Source organism: Lissotriton vulgaris, chromosome 2_1 (assembly GCF_964263255.1).
Source record: "Lissotriton vulgaris chromosome 2_1, aLisVul1.2, whole genome shotgun sequence".
NCBI classification, from domain to species: Eukaryota; Metazoa; Chordata; class Amphibia; order Caudata; family Salamandridae; genus Lissotriton; species Lissotriton vulgaris.
In genome coordinates, this window is record NC_141687.1 from 1,211,699,260 (window position 1) to 1,211,711,515 (window position 12,256).

Genomic DNA, 12,256 nt, shown 5'->3' on the forward strand with positions numbered 1-12,256 from the left:
GACCATGTTGGATAGATATGCGGGTGGGCTCCATCGTATTCTACAATATTACTCGTAGGAAATTAAGTTTATGGGCACCCAAAGTAATTACATTCTATAATAATTACATATTGGTAATTACAGTAGCGTTTGGGGAATTTCTTGAAAAACCAAATAAATGTTGTTTTTTAAATTGTAAAAACGGTATATATATTGCTTATGTCTGATTATACCTCCCAAAAAAAACATTTTTATACGTATGGGCGGAAAATTCGTTCCGCTTGCGGAATTTACAAATTTTTGGCAATTTTGCGATCTACGAATCGCACGAAATTGCCCAAAAATCCGCAATTCGCGGGTTGGCGGATTTTTTATTCTTGTTCACGCTTCAAAAATACAATCTTGCGCGCGCGCCATTGACTTACCATGATTCTATGTTCGCTGATGAGTTTTCCTCTCTGTTCGCGTGCGCTGCGAGATTTTGGTAGCTGGCCGAGCGATGCCTTGATCGTGAACACGTCATTGCGACCCAAAACAGGAAATTGCGAACACTAACACGTCATTCTGACCCGAAACAGGAAATTGCAAATGCGAACACGTCATTGTGACCTGAAACAGGAAAAAGGCATCACGAGCAGGCTGGTTAAGTGGAAACAGCATGTTCGCGACAGTTGCGACAGCATGCGCAAGTTCTCTAACCCGTACTCGCAAAAAAAAACAATTTGCAAGCTTGCGGGTATTTGGCAGTTTTTGGCGAATCGCGATTACGAATTCACGCAAAGTTATCCCACCAGACTGGGCTGTTTTAAGGGCAGGTATGTGCTGTGTGAAACTGGGGACAGGAGTGTAAGGATCCCCATACTGCAAATTGAAATACGCACGCTGGGCAAAAAATATAGTGCAGTTGGACCCAAGTTGGTTAGGGCATATTAATCAAACCGTGCATGGTGGCTCATCTGGTCGCTATGAACTGATTTTAGAATTCCGACCAATTATGAAACGTTTTGTGACATGGATCTTTTCAAGTTCAAGTGATCAGACCCCACGGAATATTGTCATTCATGGTATTTTATCTGGTCGCTATGAATTGATCATAGAATCATCATGAAACGTTTTTTTGACATGAATCTTTATAAGTTTAGGTGAACATGCCCCAGGGTATATCGTCATTCAGGCCCTCTGTGTCTGTGCGGAGTCTGAACACTCACCTCTGTTCCCTCTCGTGTAGCCTACTCTCCAGGTTGTCTTTACTGTAGATATGCCCTAATACCACCCATCTCAAATCGTTGTGTGTGTGTTGATGATCAATAAAGTGTGAGGTCATTCTCGTGGTGGCACGTTTGCACCTTATGTTGCTCCTGTGTTCCACTATGCGGGTACTCACTTTCCTAGTAGTCATACCGACATAGTGGAGGTAAACCACTCCATTTGAGTTGCAGTTTGAAAAATGGAGTAGGTCCCATGTGGTGTCGTTATTGGAAACAACTGTTTTTGTAGCCGTGGTCAAATTGCAGGCGCTCTAGTTACTGCAGGGGTAGTGCCCTGTTGCTAGTGGGTGGAGTCTCTGTATGCTGTTTTCATTGGATTTGGTAGTACTTAGTCGTGTGTGTACTAAGTGATTTCTTAAGTTCATGCCACGCCTGTGGCTGAACATAGGTTTTGGTATGTTTAGACCACCGCTGTTTAATGTGTCCCAGTGTTTTTTCACTATTCTGGTGACTTGGTCTGAGGCCACATTATAGGTGGTGATACAAATTGGTCTCTTGGGTTCTGAGTCTTTGGTTACTTTGGGTTCAAGGAGGGCTTCTCTGTTGTTGTTCGTGGCCCTTTTGTATGCCCTCGCTACAAGTTGTTTTGGAAAATTTCGTTGTTTCAGTTTCTCACCCAAATCTTTTGCTTGCTTTTTGTAATCTTGTTTGTTGGTGCAGCTCCTTCTAAGTCCAAGGAATTGTCCGAAGGGTAGATTTTGTTTCAGATGCCGGGGGTGTAAACTATCAAACTGTAGGAGGCAGTTTCTTGCTGTTGGCTTAAGTGCGTGGTTGTCGTCAAGGTGCCTTGTTGTACTAGTATATTCAGGTCTAGAAAGACTAGATGAGATCTGCTCATGGTGTGTGTAAATTTTAGAAAAGGGTCTTGAACATTGAGCCACATTAGGAAAACATTGGCATCATCTTCAGTACCTTCCCAAATTAATAGAACATCGTCTATATATCTTTTCCACATAAGGATGTGGTGTAAATGGGGGTTGGTGTTATGTAGAATCTTATGCCTCTCTAAATGATGCACGTAGAGTCCGGCCACACTCGGCGCAATGGTACTCCCCATGCTCGTGCCATGTTGTTGGTGGTATAGGTTGTCCTCAAATCTAAATTAATTCTCTGTGAGAGTGAGTCTGCAGCACTCAAGAACTACATGCCTCGGGATTTGGTACGCCCATTCATTCTCAAAAAGGACCTCCTCTAGTATCTCAAGGGTCTCTTAGTGGGGGAGAGAGGTGTAGAGACTCTCCATATCCAAGCCAATGAGTATGCTGGATTTGGGGTCAAATGGTTGATCTTTCAAAAGGCATAGTCCCGCTTTAGTGTCCTGAAGGTAGGTGTCAGTCTTTTGTATGAAGGGGCGTAAGAATCTATCCGCAAACTTAGACAGTGGTTCCAGAATGGAACCTATTCCCGACAGTATTGGTCTTCCTGATGGTTTTTCCTGATGCTTATGGATTTTACGGAGGGTATAGAAATAAGGGGTTACTGGTTTGGTATTCTCCAGAAAGCCAGCTTCCTTCTTACTCAACCAGTCATTGGTTAGAGATTCTTCAATCAGGATCACTATCTCAATTCAGAGTCTCTCAGTGGGGTCCTTTAATGAGTTTGTAGTTCCTCTCATCGGCTAGTAGGCGTACACACTCATTCCTGTAGTCAGTAGGGTTCTGTAAAACAATGGCCCCTCCTTTGTCCGCTGGTTTTATCGTAATTGACTCATTGGTCGATAGTTGTCGTATTGCCTCTTTCTCCAATTTACTCATATTGTGGAATACTTTGATGGTCCTTGGCTCCAGATCCTTTACTTCCTTCATTACTGCCTTTTCAAAAGCTAATATTTCCACTGGTAGGTTAGCAGATGGTGGTGTAAAGTTGGATTTTTTAAAAAATCTGGAGTCACTCCTTTGTTCATCCGTTGGTGCTTAATCCCTGAAGAAGACTTCAAGTTTTATTTTTCTGATGAAGTCCTTGAGTTTACAACAGAGTTTGAATTTGTCTACAGAGCAGGTTGGAACAAAGCCTAACCCCTTTTCCAATACTGCCAGTTGTGTCGGAGTTGGTGTAGCATCTGATAGATTTACAACTAGACTGGGTTGTTGCTTGCCGTTGGATATTCTGGGGGGCCCATGCTTCGGGTCTGGCTCCTCTGTGTCCCTAGAGGTTGCGCCTATTGTAATTGTTGGCCTTTTCTGTTCCTTCCACATTGCATCCCCTTGCTACGGCCTAAAAAAGACTGATTCTGTTAGTCTAATCCTTGATCCCATTGTTGGTATTGTTGTTGTTGGTAAGCTTGGGGGAATTGTGGGGGGCCATAAAAAACAGTGGTGGTGGACCGAAGGGTTGTGGCCATGGATACATGGGCCAATTAATCGGTTGTCCTCTTTGGTATCTCCCATAGTTGCCTTGTGCTCTCCTGGTCTGCCGGTTGTTGTTGCGACTGTAACTACTCAAAGAATCTGAGTTATCAGAGCCGGAATCTGTTCCCTCGCTATCCGTGTTGTAGCCTGGGTTCCTTCTACTCGGTATGTAGTCATCCTTCGCATAGGGGTATACCTTCTCTTGTGAAAATGATTTCTGATCTTTTCTAAGTTTCACATACTTAGTGTCCTTCAGCCCAATCTCAAATTCACTCATGGTTTTATTGAGTTCTTCTAGTCGCTTCTTTAATTCTTTGGTGCTCTGGTAAGAATTTAGATGGATCTCCAGTGTATGGATATCTTCAGGCGTGCTGTGGTTTTTATTATCAGCACTAACCAATCTCTGGTACAGTGCCAGGAGATGCCAGGAGATTAAGGAACAATCTTTCTTGAATAGTTTGTCCTTCTGAAATATGAATGGTTCATTTGCGCACGGTCTAGTTCTTTTGACCACGCGGGGCTAACAGGAAACTACAATACCGGTCGCCAGCCGGAGACGCGTTAATATGCGGTCCAGTGGGGAGAAGAATAGGCGTGTTTACGCGGTGCCTCGTATTGAAGTAAGTGCCCATTCTTTTCACAAGAATAGCTGTCACTCCATGAGTCCGCCGTAACCTTCGGTTAAGGCCAAGACCTATGCACAAATTTGCCAACAACAATGCGTAAATCACGTGATGATCATTTTATCAGTGTCCGAGAGCATTGACATGCCCAAAGTACTCTTTCCCTTGCCAAATACGCATACTAACGTTCATCATATTTCAGTCTCGGCAGGATTGTTTCACAGGGTACCACCGCCCCCCCCCCCCCGAGTCCATGGAGCGAGATTACGCAACCAAAAAGTAATGAACTGCCTTATGATTACTAGAAGTGTGTTTTTTCTGTATGTCACTACTACAGTTGTGAGTGAATGAATGAATGAATGTGGGTGGCAGTGCATAAAAACGTACACTGCGCACCAGACAAGCATGCCCTGAATACTAGCATGCACTGATCACTTCTAGGCACAAACATGGTAGCCTGAGAAGTTTACTAAGCATGTTTTTATTGTTCCTAGGCACTATCACCTTTGTCTAGGAGACTGCACGCGCCAGTATGGAGCAACTCACCATTATGGAGCACTGCAATATTGGAAGCAATTAATTGCCACCCCCACTCAATATGAGGGGCTTTGTCTTCTAAAGCAATCTCTTCATTTTTCCATTTCAGATTTACAACGTGTGTACCAACAGCGCATATTTTAGTAGTAGTAGCAGCGTTCACTTTATTTATTAATTTTCTTCACTTCACAAATTGTTTATTTCCTATTTTGGTACATTGAGTGGCATACACATGGCTGGTCCCTGTGTGGTCCTGAGGAAGAGCTAGGGGAAGCTTGAAACATGTTGATCTCACACTGCGGACAAACTCATTACAGTTAGGTTTCACTGTGTACCCCCCTTTTAGACATACCAACCTAGGAGCAGGAATAAAAAATGTTGATGCCCACTAGCAAGGTATTTTTAATCACTTAATCCACTCCCCCCAAAAATTGCACTACACATAGTCTACTTACAAGTGCTCCGACGTAACTCCGCAAGTCGCAGCACGCCCCAGTTCGTAGAGGACTGGGATGGCCCCAATGATGAAGCATGTCACTGTGCGGAAACCCTGGTGAGTGAGGGGACTCAAGAAAGAAAACATTTTTTTCTTTTTGCAAGGCACTTCTCTAACTTTAACGAGTCAAGAGCAATTCGCCTGCGGACTAGGTCTCTATACCCAACACTTCGGTTTTTCTTTTGGATCTATGTGATAAGCTTCTCTCCATTTAACCATTCTGACACACACCATGCTTTTTGTGTAGGAAATGGCTGATGGCTTAAGTTCTGTGTGGCCCTGGATTGTCTTCCATAAATTACGGGATCATGTGCTCTCCCAAATGCCATTTGATCATTTTTATATGATGATGTGAAGTGACCTTAGTGTCTGAGTGCTTATTACACCTACAGTCTAATGTGTTCTGATCTGAGAGCTAGGAGGCAGAGTGACTGGCGATCGGGGCTCTAAATGCAAAGCAGCTCAAGCTTGTTGCCGGCACAGGTGACCTGGTCCCGGCTACTGTACAGGCTGCGGCCATCAGTCCGACACCACTGCTGACACACCACTGCTGACGCATCACTGCTGACACTCTGCTGACACACCACTTCTGACACCATTTTTGACACACTACGCCACTGCTGACATGCCGTTGCTGACACGCCGCTGCTGACACCACTCTTGACACACCACTGCCGACACCACTGCTGACGCGCCACTGCTGACACACCACTGCTGACACGCCAATGCTGACACCACTGCTGACACACCACTGCTGACACGCTGCTGCTGACACACCACTGCTGACACACAACTGCTTACACATCGCTGCTGACATGCCGCTGTATGCCACATGAATAGAACAAGCATTAAAAATTCAATAGGTCTCGCTTTTGATTAAGTTAAAGCCATTTGCTTTGCTAATGGTATTGTATAGCAAAGCAAATGGCTTTAACTTAATGAAAGGCGAGACCTATAGCATTTTTAGTGCTTGTTGGTATCTGGGTTTGGTTTGTGGTTCTGTGGTGTGGTAGTGTGCGTGTTTCATGTGGTTAGAAAGGGAGATGGTGTATGCATGTGTTCCCTCTATTTTTTACTGCGTTGTCTTTATCATTTTAATTTGTGTTGTGCTTGCATTGTTTCCATCTGTTATATTCACGCACTCGCATTAGTCCTTTGCTACATTGTTTATGTGCTTGCAATTGTTCTAATGCTATTCTTTTGCATGCAATAGTTCAAATGTCATTCTTTCCCATGCATTAGTGTAAATGTCATTCTTTTTAGAGTTCCACTGTGATTTGTATGAAAAAGGAGATGTGTTATACCTTCTGCTCAGCCAGTGTGACTGTGGTGGTGGAAGGTTGGTGTGAGAGGTGGCTGTGGAATGTTGGTGAGTGAGCGAGTCAGTTGGAGGATGGGCTGAGCAGCAGGAAGGCTGCTCCTGGTGGTGCTCTACATTATAACATCTATCCTGAATACATCTACTTACCTAATATACATGGACTACAAGACATTTTTATTCACAACTGTGGCCTGCAAGGACCATCTATGCTCCGCAGACCAAACAGGGCACTCGCAGGGGCTACGGAGCAGTGCACCAGTGTGAACGCTTCCATATATATGAGGCTCCCAAAATGTTCCAGAAGTGTTGACTGAAGCACTTGCCTTTGAGTATGTTATCTACTTGGTGAATTAAGCAACATCGCAGACAATTGCATATTAACAGATATGCTATGTAAATATGTATTTATTTGTAATGCTTTTTGGCCCAGATGGTTGCGAATAAAGCTGCACTGCGGTGAATTGAATTACCATATCTGGCACTGTGAGACAGAGCGGAGTGTCCAGAATCATACAACCTTTTACTCAAGTTCTGAAGCTGACAATAAATTCCAAGTCAGGATTCCAAGATTAGGAGCATCAGTGCTAAACATCACCCCTTCTCCACTGCCAGCAGCTTCATTGCATTAGACCCTGAAGGGTGGTGCACTTTTTGACCATAGTCGAAATCACAAAAAGATAAATAATATAGGCTACAATTATTTTTACATCAACTACAAACTACAACTAAAAACGTTTAAGCATTAGAAATTGCAATTTCCGGAGCTGCACGAGTGCGAAAGCTAAGATAGCCACCCGCGTGATTTACTCCTGCATCTGCCCTTAATTGATGATTTTATGGTCTCGCCTGAGCCAATGCGCTTGCGCATTGCTCCGGGCGAGATTATAGTAAGGAGAAAAGAAAAGTCTACAAAAACGGCTGCGGATCGCATACAGTTCATGTGATCTATGCGCGTGCACACTATCGCCAGCCACATAACACACCACCATTTGTATGTGCCTAGGCATCAGACTAAAAAGGCTGCTGCTCCCCTGCTCCCCCGCGTGCACACCGTGCACCACCATTTGTCTGTGCCTCGGCATCGAACTTCAAAAGCTGCTGCTCCCCCGCCCCCCGCCACAGCAATGCCAAGAGCTTGTTTTTTTTATCTCTGTCCTTCTCAAACTCACAAGTCTCCCCTTCCCAATCTCTTTACGCCCGCTCTTTTTACCCCCCTCTTTCCCTCTATGTTCCAATTTCATCCTACTTTCCTCCCCTCCCACTTCTGAACTTTCCCCATCTCTCACAATCTCATATAGTTTGCCCGTCTCTTCTCCCCTCCACTTCTCTCACTTCAATCTCTTGATTCCTCCCCCATTCCTTCCACCCTGCTTTGTCAATCTCTCACATTCTCCTTTTCTCCTCTTCCATGTATTCTAGTCACTTCTTCCAGTACAATTATTCTCTTTCTTTCACGTTTCACCTATGTCTTTCTCTCTGATCTTTTTCTTTATCGAAACCCTCACCCCCGTCCATTGCATCTGCTTTTATTTATTATCAAAATAATTATGGGTTTTGGGGGTGCTCGGGAGCCATGGGCAGCACACACATTCCAGCAATCCAGTGAGGTGATGGAGCCCCCGAGCCCTACTCTTCACCACTTCCCATCCAACCCCTCCTTCCACTCGGCAGCCTCATATACTCCACTCTCTGTCCAGTCAGGTGTTCGTTAACTGTTCAGTGCATCTCTTCCATGGACCCTCACCTTCTACAATTTACACCCTGCTGTCTTCCTCTGCTCCTGCCCTCATTTGCTGCGTTTTCTCTCAATCTTCTCCCTCTAGGTGAAGAAACCTCTTTTAACTTGTGTCCTTCGAACCCCCTTGCAGCTGTCTTCTCCTCTTTTCTGCATAATCGTAGCACAAGACTACAGGTCACCAAGTACTCTTTCTCTCTTCAATGCTGAATTTTCATTAGCAACCTTAAGCATTCTGGGAAGTGTAGTACTAGTCCACTTCAGTTGCTCTATCCCGAAAATGATGATTGGTTAAACGAAAAGGCCACCAACAGCTGAAGCACTGCTACTTTTTTAGTTTGCAAAGCTCATTACTTAAGAGTGTTCCACTATAAACGCTTTCAAAGAGAGTGGCGAGCGCATTTGACTGCATGTCTATGGCACGATTACACAACATTCAATTGGCACACCATTCATTTGGCTTTTAGTGGGGATAGCGGTTCTTTCTTGCATGACTGTGTGTTTGCGAGGATGGTGGACTCTGACTGCAGCTTTCTGCCCCTCCCTTTGCCCAACAAGGATGGCCATGGAGGGGAGCAACTGACAAGGCCTCATTCCCCTCCCAAGAATCAACACTTGCGACCCTTGGCGCCAGATGGAAGCCAGGTCTGTTGCAATGTTGACACAACTGGCCGGCCATTAATTAAAGAGTCTGGCCAAACCACAGGAAGATACGAGAGGTACATTTCCCACTTCCCCCGCTCGTTATTAAACACTAATATACACTGGTAACCGAAAGACACTTTCAATATGTTTCTTCGGATGGATTTTTATTTATCCATCATATTCCTGGAGGATTCTAAGCTCATGAGCTACTAAGGCAACAAACAATCCTTCGGCGCTGCTGGCCTCCGTGTTGAAAGACTTTATGGGGACTTCAAAGCGGCGCGCTGGTTCTGCTTTCACCCACCGCTCTCCTTCCCCCCTCCATTTCAATCAATCACGGGCTCCAGCTACACACGCACTCGCAAACACATGCACTCGCAAACACACGCACTCGCAAAGACACACACTCACAAACACACGCACTCGCAAACACACGCACTTGCAAAGAAACGCACTCACAAAGACACGCACTCACAAAGACACGCACTCACAAACAGGGTAGCACTTTGATGTCCCACTTGTTTGACAGCTTCTTTGGAAGAGACTGATGATTATACATGGTGAAGATGTGGTGTCATGGCAGAGCTAAATATACAAACAATATCCGGACAACCTCCTCATCAGCAGTAAATCAGCAAAGCTTCTCCCATTTAACATCGGAGCACTACATTGTCACAGAAAGAGCTGGTCTTGTGGTCTTTCTGAAACTCTAAAGGTGGTTGTAAACCCACAGGCTTTGCTTGAGCTCACATGCACACATTTCCACATTTATTGCAGAGCTTATACGATGAAGGCTGCAGGTTGGGGTGCTCCTTTCAGCAAGGCTTTAAGTGGGATATACTGGGGGGTCTCTCAAAGTGGTGTGGTCAATGTAATTAAGGGCATGGCTTTAAAACAATCTGGCCTTACACATATCTATCGCCCTCACTCTATCTATCGCCCTCACTCTATCTATCGGCCTCACTCTATCGCCCTCACTCTATCGCCCTCACCTCACTCTATCTATCTAGCACTATATCTATCACCCTCACTCTATCTATCTATCTATCTATCTATCTATCGCCCTCACTCTATCTATCGCCCTCACTATATCTATTATCTATCTATCGCCCGCACTCTATCGCCCTCACTGTATCTATCGCCCTCACTCTATCAATCTATCTATCTATCGCCCTCACTCTATCTATCGCCCTCACTCTATTTATCGCCCTCTATGTATCGCCCTCAATCTATCTATCGCCCTCACTCTATCTATCTATCGCCCTCACTTTATCTATCTGTCGCCCTCACTCTATCTATCTATCTGTCGCCCTCACTCTATCTATCTGTCGCCCTCTCTCTATCTATAACCCTCACTCTATCTATCGCCTTCACTCTATCGCCCTCACTCTATCTATCTATCTATCTATCTATCTATCTATCTATCTATCTATCTATCTATCTATCTATCTATCTATCTATCTATCTATCTATCTATCTATCTATCTATCTATCTATCTATCTATCTATCTATCTATCTATCTATCTATCTATCTATCTATCTATCTATCTATCTATCGCCTTCACTCTATCGCCCTCACTCACTCTATCTATCTATCTATCTATCTATCTATCTATCTATCTATCTATCTATCTATCTATCTATCTATCTATCTATCTATCTATCTATCTATCTATCTATCTATCTATCTATCTATCACCCTCACTCTATAGCCCTCACTCCATCTATCACCCTCACTCTATCTATCACCCTCACTCTATATATCTATCACTCTATCTATCACCCTCACTCTATCTATATATCGCCCTCACTATATCTATTATCTATCTATCGCCTTCACTCTATCGCACTTACTCTATCTATCTATCGCCCTCACTCTATCAATCTATCACCCTCACTCTATCTATCGCCCTCACTCTATCTATCTGTCGCCCTCACTCTATCTACCTATCGCCCTCACTCTATCTATCTGTTGCCCTCACTTTATCTGTCGCCCTCACTCTATCCATTTATTTGTCGCCCTCACTTCATCTATCTGTCGCCTTCACTCAATCTGTCGCCCTCACTCTATCTATCGCCCTCACTCTATTGCCCTCAATCAATCTATCTATCTATCGCCCTCACTCTATCGTCCTCACTCTTCTTTTCTCCCGCGCTGACCTGCTGTTCTCTTCCACCCGCCTCCTTCTTTAGCTCCCTGTTCTCTTCTCTTGTGCTGATCTGCTGCTCTCTTCTACCCGCATCCTTCTTTAAATCCCTGTTCTCTTCTCCTGTGCAAATCTGCTGCTCTCTTTCACCCTCCGCCTCCTTTAACTCCCTGTTCTATTCTCCCATGCTGATCTGCTGCTCTCTTCCACCCGCCTCCTTCTCTAACTCCCTGTTCTTTTCTGCTGTGCTGATCTGCTCCTCTTTTCCACCCACCTCCTTCTCTAACTCCTGTTCTCTTCTCTTCTCCTGTGCTGATATGCTGCTCTCTTGCATCACACATCCTTCTTTAACTCCCTGTTTTCTTCTCCTGTGCTAATCTGCTGTACTCTTCCACCAGCCTCTTTCTTTAACTCCCTGTTCTCTTCTCCTGTGCCAATCTGCTGTTCTCTTCCACCCACCTCCTTTTTAACTCCCTGTTCTCTTCTCTTCTCCTGTGCTGATCTGCTGCTCTCTTCCACCCCACCTCCTTCTTTAACTCCCTGCTCTCTTCTCCTGCGCTGATCTGCTGCTCTCTTCCACCGACTTCTTCTTTAACTCCATGTTCTTTTCTGCTGTGCTGTTATGCTGCTCTCTTCCACCCACCTCCTTCTCTAACTCCCTGTTCTCTTCTCTTCTCCAGAGCTGATCTGCTGCTCTCTTCCACCCGCCTCCTTCTCTACCTCCCTGTTCTCTTCTCCTGTGCTAATCTGCTGCTCTCCTCCTCCCCACCTCCTTCTTTACCTCCATGTTCTCTTCTGCTGTGCTGATCTGGTGCTCTCTTCCACCCACCTCCTTCTCTAACTCCCTGTTCTCTTTTTTTCTCCCTCTGCTGATCTGCTGCTCTCTTCCACCCCGCCTCTTTCTTTAACTCCCTGTTCTCTTCTGCTGATCTGCTGCTCTCTTCCACCTTGCCTACTTCTCTAACTCCCTGTTCTCTTCTCCTGCGCTAATCTGCCGCTCTCTTCCACGCCACTTCCTTCTTTTACTCCCTGTTCTCTTCTACTGTGCTGATCTGCTCTTCTCTTCCACCCACCTCCTTTTCTAACTCCCTGTTCTCTTCTCCTGTGCCGATCACTCTATCTATCTATCTGTCGCCCTCACTCTATCTATCTCGTT